Genomic DNA, 18,136 nt, shown 5'->3' on the forward strand with positions numbered 1-18,136 from the left:
AAGTCTTTATTAAAGGAGAAGGACTGAAGTGGTGGATTAAGTCTACAGTCCTGCAAATGGCTTTTCTTTATAAATATCTGTATTCACAATTGTTATATGTATTCAGGTTATCTCAGACTGTCTACACGTGAGAAAACATAACTCAGCTATAAGAAGGAGAAGTCTAGATCTGTGGCAAAAGAGTTTTCACCTTTTACTTGCTCACTGTCACAAGTCACATTGGGGTAGCCTGCCACTGCCCTGGTGGTTAATGCTGATTTGGGAAATCCAGTACTTGGCTCCTCAATTCTATTGGTGTTAGTGAGCTGCACCCCAAAGTACAGAAGGTCACTACCTAAATTCTTCATAAATTTGCCATTTCTAAAGTAGAAGAAGCAGCAGGGAAAAAATGCACCACTTCCTGTGATGCCATTTTATATAACATTACCAAGCTGTAAATAGCTGAAAGATGGCTTTGTTTACGAGTTCACACTTCAAATCAGAGAAAATGGCTTCCTGAATACCACACATTATTTTCCTGGAATACTGCATATAAGTACCAATATTCCACAGAAGACTAAAGGTTAAACGTATACTAGTGGAGTCTCTGCTGATAGGAGCCAGTGAAGCTTTTCTTTCAGCTTAGTGGCAAGGGATTTACAATACTAGGAGATGCTAGCGACCTGAGATCCACTTACACCAATTGCTTTTCACCATAAAATGTTCCATAAATCAAGGTGTTACTGTTTGTTTAGAGAAGTGTGTGACACTCTCAACTTCTACTTTCAGTACTTGTGCAGAAAATAATCACAGTTCAGGTGGCATATGGGTATTTTGTATTTCAGAACTCGCAAAGAAATCTGGTGACATGGTCATTGCTATGGTTACTATACTTTTGTAGTGAACATTGAAGTAAATGGGTACATAAAACATGTATAAGTTGTCACTATGTAAGTTACTGCTGCCCTGGAGCTGCAATAATTTGCTTCCTTTAAAATCGTTAAATCTAGCCATAAATACTTGGTATCTTGCAACATCCTATTATTTCAATAAGATGACAAGGCTCCTCTTACATAATACAGTGCAAACACACGAGCAGATTGATTTATCAAGAAAGGAACTTTTTGGAGGAGTAATTTATTGGCCTGTAAGTAGCAAAGCATGGACAGGCTTCTGGCCTGCATGAAGAAAACCACTCCCAAGCCCTGATGCACTGAGGCAAGGTTGAGCCGTTGTGGAAAGTTTGAAAGGCTAAGGAAGTTTCTCCATCTCTGGGAAATACAGAAGCATTTTCAGGTAGAGAGCTCCATCTGATCTTCTCAAGTCTTCCCCTTATTCTTTGTCTCCTCCTCTCCTCAAATAATCCACCAACGGCTGAGATGTTGAATTAGAAAAGAACAGGCTGGACCCTGCCTCCTTTAGCAAACAGCACTAATGTGCAGAAACAGGTTTTGGTCTCCTTTCATGTGCTGCTCTTCATCACAGAGAATGTTTGGCTTAAGGAGGTCCTCCTTTTGTCCCAGCTGAGCAATATAACACAATTCTTAGGTCTTTCATACACAAACTTGTTTTGGAACAGTTAAGTGGAAGCTTAACACATAGCTTAACGCAAGCTTCTCACACATAGTGATGATGAACTGATGCTTAGAGAAGGAAAGCACAGTTTTTTCCAATTTAGACAGGGACTGTAATCCTGCTGAGCAGATAACTGAAGGGACTGGTCTACCCACAGCACAAAATGAAGGAAGACACTGATAGGTCAAGTGGATCCCTTGGGATCGTTTCCTTGGGTTAGATTACATGTATGGCTTGGAAGTCTTATGTTTCTGAAAGAAAGGAGATAGTGTTTTGTGACAGCTGCATTATATCATCATATCAAATGGATTAGGGTGGCCGTGGAGACTGGAAGGCCTACACAGTTATCACTGATGAGGGAGGTACAGCTGAATAAGTCTTTCACAGAACATATACCAATGTATGTCCAGTGATTGGTTGAACATCAACAGATACCATTTTAAATTAGAGAATCCAGCTGCTGCAAGAAAAAAAAAAAAGTTGGTAATTATATTTTATGTATGAGGAGAAAGCAGCCACCTTAATGTATCATTGATGTTCTAGTCATGTCTCTAACACGAATATTATGCTCCGTTTTCCACTTAAAGCAGAGATTTGACTTCTGTTTACTATGAGAAATATTGTATCCAGACCTTGCATGCTTTGAATGTACTTTCTGAGAGCATACAAGAACTTTATTTCTGAATCCATTGGCAGCTAGGTCCTTTACCACAGATACCAACATTGGCTGTATCCCAACAAAGTCATAAGTAACTATCATTTAAAATTTGACATTCAGGCTATATTTAAAGATAGAAATTTAAACAAACTATCAATGATTGTTTTATCTAATTATATTTAGAGGGACTGCAGCAGTGCAGGTAGGTCTAATAAGGGATTACTAAAATGCTAGTTACCTGTCAGTCCTTGTCTAATCATTTTATAGATTGCAACAATTTAGCAGTGGGGAAGAAGCTCAGGGACTGTGTTTTGGTTTCTTACTTTTAGATTGACTGTCTCTAATTACATCCCTGTTTAAAAATCATGTGGCTACACCTCCATGGGCCTTTCTTTTCAAATATCCCCCATGCTTCTGCTGCCTTAGCTCCACTGCACAGAGGGAACCTGAGACAGAAACTACAGGTCTGAAAAGGGGGAGAACAGGGAGTAAAATCTCCATCTTTCTCTGGCAGTAAACTCCTATATCAACTCAGGCTGCAATATGCAACTTCACATTAATATAACTCAGCAAATCACCACCTTAAGGGTCTGATTCATCAGTAACGCTCTCATTTCATTATGCTGCTCTGCTGATAGAAAAGGTACACAAGTATAGGTTAACAGGTTGGTGCACTGTGGCTGTTTTTCTTATGCTGTTATATTTGTAAATCTGTTCTTAAGAGTCAACATCAATACAAAATGATTTAAGGTTGATACTAATTGAAAGAGATGGGCATGGCCGTGTAATCCTTGGGTTTCTTGTTTGGAGTCCATGTATGATGCTTTAAAAAAAGCCCTAATAATAATCATGATCCAGGACTAAAATTTACATCAGGTCAATATAGAGTTAAAATCAGGGTATGAACCAATAACTTCAGTATTAAGAACTGCAGGTATGCTCTAAGAATTCTGAAATCCATAAGCAGGAATATAAACTCAGGGTTAAGTTTATATTGAAAAAAATCCAATCACAGTAAGATAAAAGCTAGACAATCAAGTTACTCATACATTAACTCCTACCTGTCATAATAGTATGAACAAAAACATACATGAAAAAAGTCCAATGTCCTGAAAACATAAACACTAAAATATGTGAGTCATAACAATGGTTACATAGTTTTACTACAGGGTACCCTATCATTACTATTCTCAGTAGGAGGACTGAGAAGACACCTCCCTGTGACACTGCTCTTCCGTGGCTCTTTTGTGCTGACAGAGGACCAAGTTAACAAAGAGCAACCTACTTCTTACAAATCTTGCAATACACAATCCCTGCTGCCACGTTAAAGTCTAACATGACAATACAGGGAAGCCCAACCTCCTTCCGCTTAGCTCTCCTGCATAAGACTTAGGCATAATACAGTTAATAATGAGAATGCATTCTTAGCCCACCATCTTTTACTCTGTTCTGCTAGAATCCAACAGTTGTTTTAAAACATGGGTACTACTATTAAAAGTTGCTGGAAGTATTCATGCAGTAAGCTGAAAAGATTGACAGTGAATTTTTTTACTTATATAGCAAAGACTAATTTGTATTTTACGCTGTTTCAGCAGTCTTTGACTGTTTTCTTCAAAATCACTGCTCAGTGGCACCATATGGAGCATGTTGAACTTAAGATACCAAGAATGTGTCCAAGATATATCTCACTCCAGTGTGTTAAAACATTCCACCCTGCAGCTGTCATTATAGGAATATAATTCATACCCTAAAGTTTAAAGAAAAACAGTGTAGCTTACTATGCTTACAAAAATACAAGATTTTTTTGGTTCCAAGTAACGGTCAGTAAATGGAGAACAGTTAATCTTAAATACTGCCTTCTTAAATATTTTAAATTTTAACTGATCATGAACTGCTTTAATTCTGCATATTTAAGACTGCAAACAAAAAAAACCCCATGCAAATGAAATACTAAAAAAATCTATAGTGAAGGGATTTGTATATCTAGAGTTAGCATAGCCCATCATTACTTTTTTCTTTCCCGTTGATTGTATTTCTTTTAAAAATTGATATATGAGATTATGGGGCAAAAACCTGAGCTACACTTTTGGTAATGGCACTGAGCAAGAATATGATCACTGTTATGACATTTCACCTCTCTCTGGTTGTTACTTCCCCAGTCTTTTGTTTGTTATCTCTGTTTAAAATTAAGTTTCTCAGGACCAGACGTGCCTCTTACTCTGTTTTGTACAGCGTATAGTACTCCAAACACCTTCTACAAAGTTAACTACTGTAATAATAAGGGTAGGAGATAGGCGAGAAAAAAGAACACATCATGGTTTCTTAGAAAAGTTTTCTTGGGATGGACACATTACTCAAATGGTCAATTTGCAAGCTAGTAAGGCAAGTTACCTTAGAAAAGGACCCACAAAACCATTTTAACATGCCAACTCATCATATATTCTGTATATGACATGTTTCAGAGGAAAACTATTTTAGAGAATTTGAAAATTTTATTGATACAATTTTTCATATGCCTTTGTAAAGTCAGGAAGTTGTGTGAGGCGCAAGGGAAAATGTTTTAGAAACCTTCTAAGGTTATCCCATAATAGCTTATTGATAAATAAACTCGTATGTAAGGCTTAATATCCTGGAGGCCTTGAAGGGCAGGCAGTAAGTTGTGTGTGTCTTGCTGGCAAGCTGGGGATCTCCCCTCTACAATATTGTCAGTCTTCCATTTACAGCCATCCAAGGACCAAGGGTATTGATGCAGGCCTGAACATTGCATGCCTTATGTCTCTAGCCAGTATAATATTAGGGAGGCATTTTGTATTTGCAGGGACATTACTGGGAGCAGGAACACAGAAAGGGTTTTCAAGGGGTGGTTTATTATAGAAGGATGGCTAGTTCAGAGCATAGAAACTGGCTCTGTTGAGAGACAACAGTAACTATGTTCAGTAATAAGTACTACTGAAGACCTTGTTACGCTTTCCATGTAGCTGAGACAGGCAACATAAGATCCATAGAAGTGTTTGTAAAATGTGGAATTAAAATAGGAAAACATTGCACAGTTATACCAAATTTGCACCCCAGGCTGTTGCTGAGTATGATGTGTTTGATTCCAGAAAAATGGAATGCAAGAAATATACAAGACAAAAAACGTAGTTAAGGAAATGTTACGAAAAGGTAAGCATCGTAACTTGTTATGATCTTGATTTAAATTAGTAACATGGTTTGGACAGATTAGTATAGACAAAATTAGTTACATTTCAAACAGTTTGCAGGATGAGTTGGATATATTTCAAATCTACTTTTGGGAATTCTATCTACATGAAGTACAATTTTTCTTACTCATTATCCTGAACTAGGATTTATTGCAAGAGGTCTTGTTAACAGATGAACAAAACAGTACCACTGAAAACAGTTGTTCAATTCTAATTAAAAAGAATTCATTAGAAAACTTTCCACATGTATAAATTGTAAAATGAGAGAGTTCTAATTATCGGACTAATCTTTCTTGAAAGAAATATCTTTGTTCAAGGACCACAGAACTGGCCATAATGGAGCAGATCAGCAATCTATCTAGTCCAGGGCCCTGTCTTTGGAAAACTGTTATACAGAAAACTGCAGGAAACTGAAAGTTTATAGAACAGTCTGGTTTCCTGTAAACTCTCATTGAAGAGTTGGCTTTTACCCTGAAAAATAAGTGTTAAAGGATATTAACTGTGGATAGTCATATTGTCTAATTATCCAATTCTCCTCATCTACCTAACATTCAAAATCATTACTGTATCATTGAACATACAGATTTTGAAATAGAAAAATTAGGGGGTTTGCTTTGTGTTTCATTACATAAGATACAATTCTAAAAACTGTTACCTTAAACAATAGCCACAAGAAAGAATGTCTGCATAATTTACTCCTGAATTAAGCATCCTCCTGGGGTGATAATATTCCTTGTTAACCTATCACATATTATTCTCTCAGTCTAGATCTACCCAAATGCCCCCCAAAGTAACCAACTTCTGTTAATTTATGTTGCAGTATTCTATACAGTGCACTTTTAAGTTCCAAATAACAAGAAAGCGAAACTCTAATTTAAGAATAGTAGAGAAGAAGGTTGATTAAAAAGAGATAATTGACATTTAACTTTGTAAAAAAACCAGCTCCACTGGAAGAGGTGCAAAATGAATAGGTATGCTTTGAATGAAGTCTGTTACAAGGAAGATCCCCCCTAAAATACTTAATATCTTTACCATAAATTAAAAGATAACTTTGGGATGACTTACGTTGTCACTTCCATGCCAGATTAAAAATTATCCCAAGAACACAGCTGAAGATGATGTTACACTAAATGCTTTGATCTTGATTTTAGCTTGCTCTACCTGAAATATATACATGCACCACTCATCCTGGGACACAAAGTTCTTGTATGAAATATGAAAGAAACTCAACTGCAAGTAGAGTTAATACAGACTCCTGAAACTTATGGTTTCCATGGTGTACTCTGCATAATGGGTCCCCCTCCCACCAGTGCTACCCTTTATAATGCTCATATGTGTGTCTACCCACCCCTCAGATAATGCATGTTCAGAGATGGGCTACAACTGGCCAGCATAAGGCTATGTGCTTCTTCAGTTCTTTTCACCAGTTTAGATTCTAGAAGAGATGAATTTGGTTCCAGATGATGTGTTCTTTTTTGAGCAGTTAGATTCAGTACTTTGACTCATTATCCTAATTCATATATACCGAGATGCAGCTCCATCCAACTCTGGCATTTACTTTGATGTTCAAATCAAATGCACAGTGTTTGGCAACTATATGTGCAGAATTTAAATTGACTGATCCATTTATCTGAAACTGGTATGTGTCCAAGACCACTCACAGATGTATCTACTGGTCTAGTAGAAATTCCAACGAGAGGAAAAAGACATGTTAATTATAGCTGCTCCAAAAAGACATATATATTAAATATTGTGTGCATTGAGACCATCTGACTGCCCATACACAGAGATCATACATGTTTCAAAAAAAGTTAACAAAAAACTTCAGGTGAACCGATGGTGAAAGATACCTGCAATTCCATGAAATTTCAGATATTTTTCCAGTTGCAGGAAGGTCTTCCTTTCAGAGCAATCAGCACTGCCCCAACAACACAATTTATGGCTACAACTTCATTTCTCCTGAAAATTCTGGTTCTTTTAAAAAAGAAAGAATGTTGTACAACCTGGAGAGGTCAACGGTCTGGCTAGACAAGATAAAAATGCCCTGGTCTCTCAGAGGAATTCCAGAGCAGAAACACCTTTTGTTAAAAGAGATCCTGAAGAGGACCTAGTTCTGAGAGGTCTCTTACCTGCCAGGAACCAAAGATACTGATAATAGCTTGGCCTCTCAGAATTACAAAAATAGTATCCTTCAGAAGGACAGCCACAGAGAAAGAAAAATAAGCATGCTGTTGATTGGCACCTGCAGACTGGCTTAGACTCAAAGGACGATAACATCAAGATGAAGAAGCAGAATTTCTCAATAAAAACAATGTGTTTCCCCGGAATCAATCCATCAATCTTCAACATCGGAAAAATTTGAAATAAAACTCCTAACTCTAGGAATATTTGGAACATCCTCAGATAGCCTGTTCCACTAGTAAGGCTTGAAAAGTATCACTAAGAACAGATTAGCTGGGGATCCTAAGGATCTTCCATTGGAATGTGTACCACTTTCCCATTGCTTTCAAGTGAGCTTCTCAAATGCTAAAGGTTTTCCTTTTGACAAGGAAAGCCCGTGGCCTTATGGAGCAGGGAGAACCAGCTGGCTCCGAGCTCTAAGGCTCGGACCAGAAGGAGTTGCTGATGGCTGCTTCCTTTGTAAGGGTGGTGAGGAAGTCCTTCTCCTTAGCTGCGGTTGGGAAGAAGAAACTTGTGAAACTGCTGCCTCTGAATGAAATAACTTGAGGATGATGAATACAATTGTTTGTTGAATTCCAAATTCAGAGTAGTGGGTCCCCCTCTACACAGCTAGAAACAACCAAGAAACAGACAGGTTTATATATTTCAAAATTTCTACCATCCCAGCCATCAGACTGCTACAATTCTTTCCTTTAGAGGAGAAAGCCTCTTCACCTGGAAACTACTTTAGCATGGGAAGCAAATGACTCGTATATGCATGTTTCCCTATTGTGACTGCATAGGTTGCTGGTTTTGACATGGAATATAAGGTGGCAGATGAGGGTCTGAGGACTTAATGAGCAACATTTTGACATTGTTACTTATCACGTTTGTGCTGGCAGTACTTTTACTACAGTAAAGGTTTAGTAGATCATTTCTGTGGAGAATTAAAAAAAAAAAAAAAGTATAGTGACCAGGACAGATGAGTTCTGTTAACTTAGAACAAAAACCTATAGCAAAGCAATTTCTCCACATTGCTTCCCTTAGAGGTCAATATTTAAACAAATGGTATTGTAAGTCAGAATATGACCACTAAACCTCAAAATATAGCTTAAGGAGACACTTTCATGTGGCTGCAAAATTATCACCCAAAGGCTGTTGTAAATGGGGTGGCTTATGTTTATAAATAAGGCAAGGTTTTAGGGATCAATTAATACCTTTGGGAAAACCATGGATGCTTTTATGTATCTTTCACATACTTTAGGTACGCTGCAACTGTATTCTTTTCTACTCCTTTTCCAAGCTCTTCTCCTAAGTTTCTGACAACTCTTTCAAAAACTATTTAGAAATTAATAAAATATTTTTGCAACCCTTACATATATTTATGACCCATTGCATATGCTTCACAATATAGTGCACACTTAGCTTTCCTTTTAATGCCATTTATAGGAGGGACAAATTATGTTTTAATTGTATAATTAGTAAATTTAATCCATGAAAATGCCCAGTATTATCAGGTCTAATGTCTTAACTCTAAATTCTAATTAAAAATTAAAATACAGATTTTAATCAATAACAGTTTAGCAGAAGTCAGTTCTAAATACCTTCAACATATCTGCCAATGCATGAAGGAAAAATCTTTTTGCATTGTTTACTTACACATAGCACCTTTTTAGTAGTCTTAAGAAAACATCAGTGGGTTACATTTATTCTTATAAAATCTACAAACAGTAGGAATCCCAGTGACAGAAGATTATATAACTAGTTGGAAAGAAAAAAGGGTTCAAATGCCTAGTTTTGCTCTTCTTTGTTGAAGAAAGTCAGAAAAATGAGACTACTTAATAGATTTCTAATCAGATGTGAAACTCTCCTGAAGGAATAAAAATATTATTTGAGCTATATAAGCAGGGTGAAGGAAGGTGTTGATAGAGAAAGATAACATGAGAAAAGAAACAGGGTTGAAACAGTAGTTTTGAAAGATATTGCCAATTCTATGCCAAACCCCCTAAACTATGTTTTCAAACTGTTTCCTTATAAAACAGTTTTAAAAACAAAAATCAAAAGCCGTTCTAATGCACTTTCAACGTACTTTTGTACAACTAAACATTTGCATTTTGTACATATTTTTCTTAAGCAGCTTCAGTATTAAAATAATTACTAAAACATTTGCACTCACACAGACAGAAAAACACATCTACTTTTAGTCTCTGCTTTTGTTACGGTATACTGTGTATTTTCTTGAAAAGTTTAGTTTAGAGTAGTTTAGAGCAGCCTCCAGACCTACAATATATGATCACAGGGTTTTGACCACCATCACAGACTTACTACTGGCTCCTTGACTATCCTTCCCTTTTCTTCTCTTTCAAGTACCCTTTATGCGGACTCAAATTTGTAAACACAGGAAGCACCAATACATACTTCTTAGGCAAATACAAGCTCTTCTATAGAAAAACCTCTGTCCAAGAACTTTACAACATAATAACATTCATCTAAATACCTGCAGATAAAACTGTATCAAGTGGCTGCATATATAACGTAAGTCAAGATTAAAAAGGATATTGCTGTAAATACTATACACAGAAATAAAATTTTTAAGTCAGACAATGTCCCCAGCTGTGTTTCTTTCCTATATTGCTTGGGAGACCCAAACAATATAGACTGGTTAGATCAGATGAAACAGAGAGATTATCAGGCTTTCTTTTTCAAAGTCCTCTGTATGACCATGTATTACCCTCTCATCTAGTCAGATCTAGTGATCATGTTGCCTGGTGTCCTGGTTTCAGCTGGGATAGAGTTAATTTTCTTCCTAGAAGCTAGTATAGTGTTATGTTTTGGATTCAGTATGAGAAGAATGTTGATAACACACTGACGTTTTCAGTAGTTGCTAAGTAGTGTTTAGAATAAGTCAAGGATTTTTCAGCTTCTCATGCCCAGCCAGCAAGAAGGCTGGAGGGGCACAAGAAGTTGGGGGGGGACACAGCCAGGACAGCTGACCCAAACTGGCTAAAGGAGTATTCCACACCATGTGACATCATGCCCAGTGTATAAACTGGGGGGAGCTGGCTGGGGGATCACTGCTCAGGAACTAACTGGGCATCAGTTGGCAAGCAATTGCATTGTGCATCACTTGTTTTGAATATTCCAATCTTTTATTATTATTATTATTGTCATTTTATTATTACTATCATTATTAGTTTCTTCCTTTCTGTCTTATTAAACCATTCTTATCTCAACCCACAAGTTTTACTCCCCCCCCCCCCCCCCCCCCAATTCTCTCCCCCATCCCACTGGGTGGAGAGGAATGAGCGAGCAGCTGTGTGAAGCTTAGTTACCGGCTGGGGTTAAACCATGACACCTGGGAAAGCTGGACTGCCTCAGTGATTCAATAGTAACCTAGCCCACAGAACTCATTCTTGCTATGGACATAAAATTTGCTAAATCTGACTAAAGGGGGCAGATGAGACTATGTGATGAGGGCAGGTGAGAGAAGTCTGCATGAGCTCACATTTAGATGTTATCCATGGGGATAACATGGCACTGCAGCCTTACAATTCACTGTAAGGACTGTAACAGGAGGAGAATCGCCTGTGTGTTTTGGCCTAAAAGGCTTTAGCATGATCTAACAATGCTCTGAATCAGAAACTGGCTACATCTGCCCCAAATAGAGCTTGAAACGTGGAGTCAGTGAATAGACCTTAGCTAGATTGGAAAACAAAACCTTTATTGAAACCTATGTATTTTACCTGCATTGTTATCTGCAAATATCTCTGTGAAATTAAATTATTCTGGATTTACACTGTTTTAAAGAAGTTCTTGTGAACATCTCTGCCTTCATTCTTCTAGTTTTAATCAACTGTGTAACTAAATTTTATTCATACTCCTATTTTCGCAGCTCTTACATTATATATTTGTATTATATTATATGTTTTTGCCCTAGTACTCTGATTGTTGAAAATGCGTATGCAGTTCACCTTTAAAAGGCTTTCAGAGACATATATTACTATTACACTAAAAACTGAACACCAAATTCTGTAGGTCTTTTCCTCCAGACAGGTGAGTTTTGTCCTAGATGTATCTAGCAGCTGACAACATTTCAGGACACTAACTGAAGAAAAAGTTAGAACTTGATTTTGCTTGTTCCTGGCTCTACTCTTTCTGTATGACCTTGGGCAAATAACCTCTCAATTGTCCACCTGTAAAACAGAGACAAGATTACACACCCACCTTATTGGTTTATTCTGAGCTTTAATGTTTATGAAGTGTTATGAGATGCTCTGGGAAGTGCTACAAAGTGAAAAGGGTTATCAATCACCTTCAGTAAAACACAAGCTGCTGAAATACAGTGAAACCTGACTTCCCTTATTGCAGGACATGTTCTGTCTTGTGCTATGCTCTCTCCAGTATTCACAATCTTAAAAGTATTTCAACACTGCATAGCACAAGGAAGGATAAATATCCCTAAGCATTCTGAGAGACTACCACAAAATATTTTTAGTTTTAAGAAGTGAAGAATGTTGGAAAGTATAAGCTTCTCTTCTAAATACCTGCTTGTTTTCTGTAACAGGAAAAAAGAAAGCCATTTTTGAGATAGAATTCTGAAAGTGCTTAAATAGCTAGACATTAGCTGAAAGCAGCACTAAGTATAAATTTAAATACTTGGCTCTTGATTTTCCTTTCATTCATAATGTACTAGGTAAACTCTATACTAGGTAAACCAAAATAATTACTTGCTTATTACTCATGAATTTCAGTGCAGCAGCTGAGACAATGTAGATAAATAAGATGATTAATTGAAACAGGATGAATCACAACAAAATATGTTGTTGTATAAGGTATGATTAACTCCACAGTGATTCATATCATTTCAGATAACAGGGCTTTTATCAAAGACGTCTGCAAGGTTGGGAAATTATTTAAAAGCATTTTATCTTAGAGAGCCACTGCAGTTCACAAGGGAGGGGGGGGAGGAAGAGTAGAGATACAGAGAGGCACATTCAGTGTCTGCAGCTGAAATAGCCCTGGGCTGTTTCAGCATCCTTCCCACAGCACATCTTTACAATATGCCATTGACATTATCAACCTCCCTTGTGCTAGAGACCCTCTCATTCTACAGTTGGCCACAATTTATTAGATATTCCAATACTGAGAAAGTTAATTCTATGAATTAAGCAGCAATATTACAATGCCATAGCTTTCCCATAATTGAAACCACAACACCTGCACCAGGAAAAAAGTGTCAAAATTCTACAGAGATCAAAGAAAAATAATATTTATTTTTCCTCTATTCGGAATTACAATTTTTAATTCCCAGGCTCCCTCCAAAGACTGCAGAAATCTTAAATGTAGGATTTATAAAAAGAAATTGCTATCTGTTTACTGCAGTTTAGAAAAGCAAACACCAGCAGCTGCTGACCTTAAAAACCTCTACCTGTTAAAATAGAAGAGAAGATGAGATGTCTCCTTACAAATTTTTTTCCCATGTGTATTTAATAAACTGGGTCAGAATATCTGACTATGATTTTTAACTTAACTGCAGACTCCCTGTAGGACACTGTGCAAACCTCAGTCTCTCACTCAGCCTGCGAAATGAAGATAATTACCCTCACCTGTGGGGCAAATTTCTGAGAACTGAAAGCATAAGGAAAAGGAAAATACTGGCATATAAATTGAAATGCAAAACACTGACACCCAACTTAATTTCATTTAAGATGATTAATGTTTCTGAAAACTTAATTCAAAATGAGTAAAGATGTAGAGCTGAAGGTAGAGGTTGAACTCACACGGAAGATAGCTTGCAAACAACCACTGACTGAAAATAACCCCTCAATATGGACCAGTTCCAGTAAGCTAAAAAGCAAAACTCAATGTCTCTTAAGGGCTCTTTACATAACATACATGCAAGTTAGCAGTACAGTAAAATGAGCCTCTTCAAGATACTCAGTTTCAAATATGATCTAGTATTTACTTTCTACTAATAATTTGAAACATTAAAAAATAATTTTAAATGCTTACTTGAAAATACTTCAAACATAAACATAAACATAAATTTGGTGATATTTATGGCATGACCAGCCATCCTTTGCTATGTTCCTTACTTCTTGGCCCCATGTGATACAGAGGAACAGGCTGAAATGTTTGTCTCCCTTTCATTATTTCTTGAAAGTCAAACTGTATGTCCCTTCCTCCACACACCAAATTACATTTGCCACCCGACCTTCTCCTGTCCCTTACCTCTTAATTGTTTCCTCAGAATCAGACAATTCACTATTGTGAAAGGACATTCAGGTAGTGTAGAAAATTACCTGCTAGGTCTATAAACAGTAGCAACTACACTGGTGTAAATTCAGATCAATTCAGTTATGCCATTATGAATGCACACTAGTTTAAAAAGAATCACCATGAGGCTCATTTATCTTACAAAAGTGATTATGTCTCATTCAAGATTCTTGTGACCTGTGGGCAGGTTCCTAAGCCAGCAGGTATCAGTCGGGTCCCAGGTGATAATCCAGTAGAGGAGATTTGCAGGCAGGACTGAAGGTTGTCAGTAGTGTCATATCTTAATGTAATATATCAAAGTACATAGAGTAAAAGTTGTTTACAAACATGCATTATAGGTTATAGAAAGGGAATAGACCAATTTGTTTGGAAACTGTCATTTAGGTGTTGAACATGGTTTTATGCCAGAAAAATTAGCAGCATTTCCATTCGCTCCCCTAGTTAAAATAAGCACAAAACTACAGACAGACTGCAAGTTCAAAATCAGGAGCATGTTAACCACTGTTATCAGTTTTAGATTTATTGTTTTTCCTTGCCATTAAAGAGAATTTTCCATGTCATTAAAGAGACTTGCCTTTATAAAGGCTTATATAGGTTCTTAAAGGCTGTGTCCAAACCACATATATTTGCAGGGATGCTTATGTTAGTATTTGATACTTCACTTGAAAATATTTTAAATTAAGGAGGCACAATATACCATTTTGGTATAATTGTAAGATGAAATGATGACAAGACCCGTTTGATATCTTATTGCATACAAAGGCACCTGTCTTTTTAAAAGCTCAGGATTCATAACTCCAGAACCACCACTAAAGATACTGTCATTGCTTTTTAAAAGACAGAAGTCTTGCACGCAACCGTCTTTCTTTTCAGCACATTTGCTGTCACACCAGCATCAATTTCCCAAGGCGCTTGCAGAAGCATCTGTCTTTGCAGAACTTCAGCTTACAATCCTGTAATTAATTTGTACAGAGACTGGGTGTTTAGAAGTAACAGCTCTTTACACTAGAGAGGAAGAGGATCTAATTTCCAAGAATAATTGTTTTCATAGTTTTCTTTATTATATTCGTGCTTTAGAAAAATCCATGATTTCTCTTTTATATAACCTCCTCAACTTCTACTGATCGCTGTAGACTGTATACTGCAAGCTATATTCTTTGGTTACATTTCTTGTAAAGCAATAGATGAGGAGCTCAGCATGTCTGTAAATCTAAAGTTTCTAAATTCTAAAATTTCTCAGCAATGTCCTGCCTACATGTAGGAAGAGAACCCAGAAGATCTTTACAACATCAATATCTTAATAAATATTCCTCTGAGTCATGAATGACTGCCATATGCAGGGATGAATCATGTGAAAGCTTTGTAGCATCCCTTGAATTCTGAAAACCTCCACAGAAAAGAAACTGCTATCCAGCTGCACGTCCCAAAATACACAGACCGTTCCCCCCAGAAGTAGTTCCTTCCCTGAGGAGATGCCATTGTAACACACATCTTTTGGGGAGACTGGAAATTGAGTTCAGATTCCTGTGCCCATTATCGACTTTGATGGGTCAAGTATATCAGAGACATCAAGCTTTAGCCCTAACTGGGAAAGAAATATATGCAAATTTAGGCTCCTTTACTTGCCTAGTGTAATTGCTGAGTAGGAAACATTCCACAACACTGTGTAGAGGTGTAATTTTAAAAGCTTTCACTCCTTTGACCATTCTGTTACCGAAAGTTACTTTGAGTTGTAAAATATGTACTCTAAGGTGAGCTTTTACAGACGAATTAAGCAGCAACTTGTGACAAAGCAGTTATCATCAGGAGATAACTGACCTTATTTGAGAGTTAAGCATCCTGAGGCAAAGTAGAGTGTGCTTAATCCTGGCAGGTTAATTATCCAGTGATTACGGTAGCTTGGAAGGTATTATTGTTAAGAACCATTTGCAAAATGACACTATTAAAAAAACCTTAATTTAATAAAAATTAAAAGCAATGACAATAATCAAGTTCTCCAGTCGTGTATTGCTAGATAATGACTGCAGAATGGCCCTAATTGGTTAGCAGCAACGAACATATAATTATTCCTATTCTGAATGTTCTGTACCAAATTTATTATATGAAGTACAGTTAATAAGTATCAAAAATCCCAGGCAAGATGTGTGGCTAGTTATAAAAGGGATTTAAACAAATGATCAAAACACCAGTGGTCACTGAGGAAATGCTGAAACCAATACATGTACTGAGTAGTTATCCCAGCATTTGGTGTCTCCACTGCAGTTAAGGGTGTGCTGGCATTTACATTCTAAACTAGAACATTTATTCTGAGAGGTTTGTAACTTGCCCATTTTAATTACCATCTGGATGAAACTTGAAATAACCAATCTCCATTCAGATGTAAATTTTTAAGTAGAAGATGTAATTTAAAATCAATTTGCCAATTGTTTTTAGTTTAGGAATAGCAGCAATTTGGAATTTTGCTGCTCTTGGGTGTTTTTGCATTACTCAAAAAATAAACAGCTCTGCTTAACAATAAAATTGTATCAGTCTATAATGTGGAGCGAAGATAAATATAGGGAAGAATAAAAATTATGTCTAAGAGTTATTGTTTGTACTAATAAATTAACAACCACACCACTTAGTATGCCTTGCTTATATGTTAACTTATGCACTTTCAGTATTTAACTAAACTAGCAAAACTGATGGAAAATGTAGCAAAAAGCAAAAGGAAGTCACAGTAAATGGGCAAAAATTTGGTGCTGGCTAGCTGAAGTGATTCATTGCCCATCAAGGCATACATAAACACAAATAAGTCCTGAATGTACTTTTAGATTAAATGAATATAGGAGAAAAAAAGCAATAACAAAAACAAAGGAGGAAGCTACTAGAAGGCAACAAATGTCAGAATGAGCTTCTCTTGAGTTTTGCAACTACTCTTTACCACAAACCATATGCAGAGAGCAGAAATACTGACAATCACAAGATACAGCAGCTACCAAAAAATTAGAAGCACACCATGCCAAGAGTGTGGTTTCAAGTCACACAGAAAGACGAGAATAAACCACTGCAAACAGCATTTCAACAACTCAAAATCAGCAATGGCCAGCTTATCTATCAGAAAACAAAGACTAAAAAATGACCAGGGTTTCAACTGATTAGTATAAGTAACAAATCATAAGTGGCTGGTACTCTGAATATATATATGTCCTACCGCCAAGTTTAAGGATGATCTTACCCTGAAAGATACCAAAATGCTTCAGAATTTATACACAGAAAATGCAGGGTGTCTTTCAACTTTAATACACACAACAGTCCTATACAATATTTTATGACAGCAGGTGAATAATACCATAGCAAACTGAAATGGCAGGGGAAATAAAGGTAGTCTGAATATAATTTCTAAAATTGGAATGTCACCAGTACAGTGGACTATTGCTTATAAAGAGCACAAATACACAAAAAGTAACAACCTATGTTTTATCTTCTGAAAAACACCATCTAATGAACCACTGTGATCTGAATTCTCCTAACAGGTCAATGGGACAATATTTATATAAAAGACCAGCAAGGTTTAAGCCCAGAAGTTTCTATGAAGCCCTTCCACCCAAACAATGACTAGACTTGCTATTACTTAATTTGTGAAATCTGACAAGATTTTTTTGTTGAGATTATACTGTTATTTAATCAAAATATTCAGTAGCATCTTTGTGAAGGACTGTATAGTTAAAGACAGAATAAAGGTAACAATTGGCAATAGCAGCAAAATGTCTGGAAAATACTTCTGTATCGTTAACTATAGTTAAAAAGGTTTTCCTTATCCTACTGCATCTAAAAACATAGCAATTTTCTTCATTTTAAAAATACTATTTTGGTTTAGAAGTCCTGTATCTGTAACAATGCTAGCCCCTAATGTGGACAACAGTGTAAAAACTGACTTGTGTTGGTGCAACTCCCTGTGTCACAATCAGGAATAACCACCAACAGGAATAAGTCGCTTTTCCAGAATTTTCCTGTACTAATGTAGTTACCTCGAGAGACAAGCCCATGCTCCATTTAGGTGTGTCACACTTTCCAAGGCTTTTTAAAACTTTTTTCTGCTGAGCAAACTAATAAATATTTAAAAGCACTTTCTGAAGTGGAAAAAAAAATCAAAAAGTGATAGCACTACCATGAGTGAAATTTTAATTCATTTGGTCTATCACCATGGACTTCCAGGCAGAATTGGTCCATCTACCATAAAATCATTGAGAACCTTCTAAACCAATTAACCGTTTCTTAGTTTTCTCCTCAAAGAGTCGTCTTC

General features: G+C 36.6%; 1 protein-coding gene across 5 annotated transcripts in view; it reads right to left on the reverse strand.

Moving 5' to 3' along the window:
• The window catches only part of ADK (adenosine kinase), a 300,352-nt gene that overhangs the window by 64,544 nt on the left and 217,672 nt on the right, over window positions 1-18,136 (reverse strand). The window lies entirely within an intron of this gene.

The sequence above is a fragment of the Buteo buteo genome, chromosome 4 (genome assembly GCF_964188355.1).
Source record: "Buteo buteo chromosome 4, bButBut1.hap1.1, whole genome shotgun sequence".
NCBI lineage: Eukaryota > Metazoa > Chordata > Aves > Accipitriformes > Accipitridae > Buteo > Buteo buteo.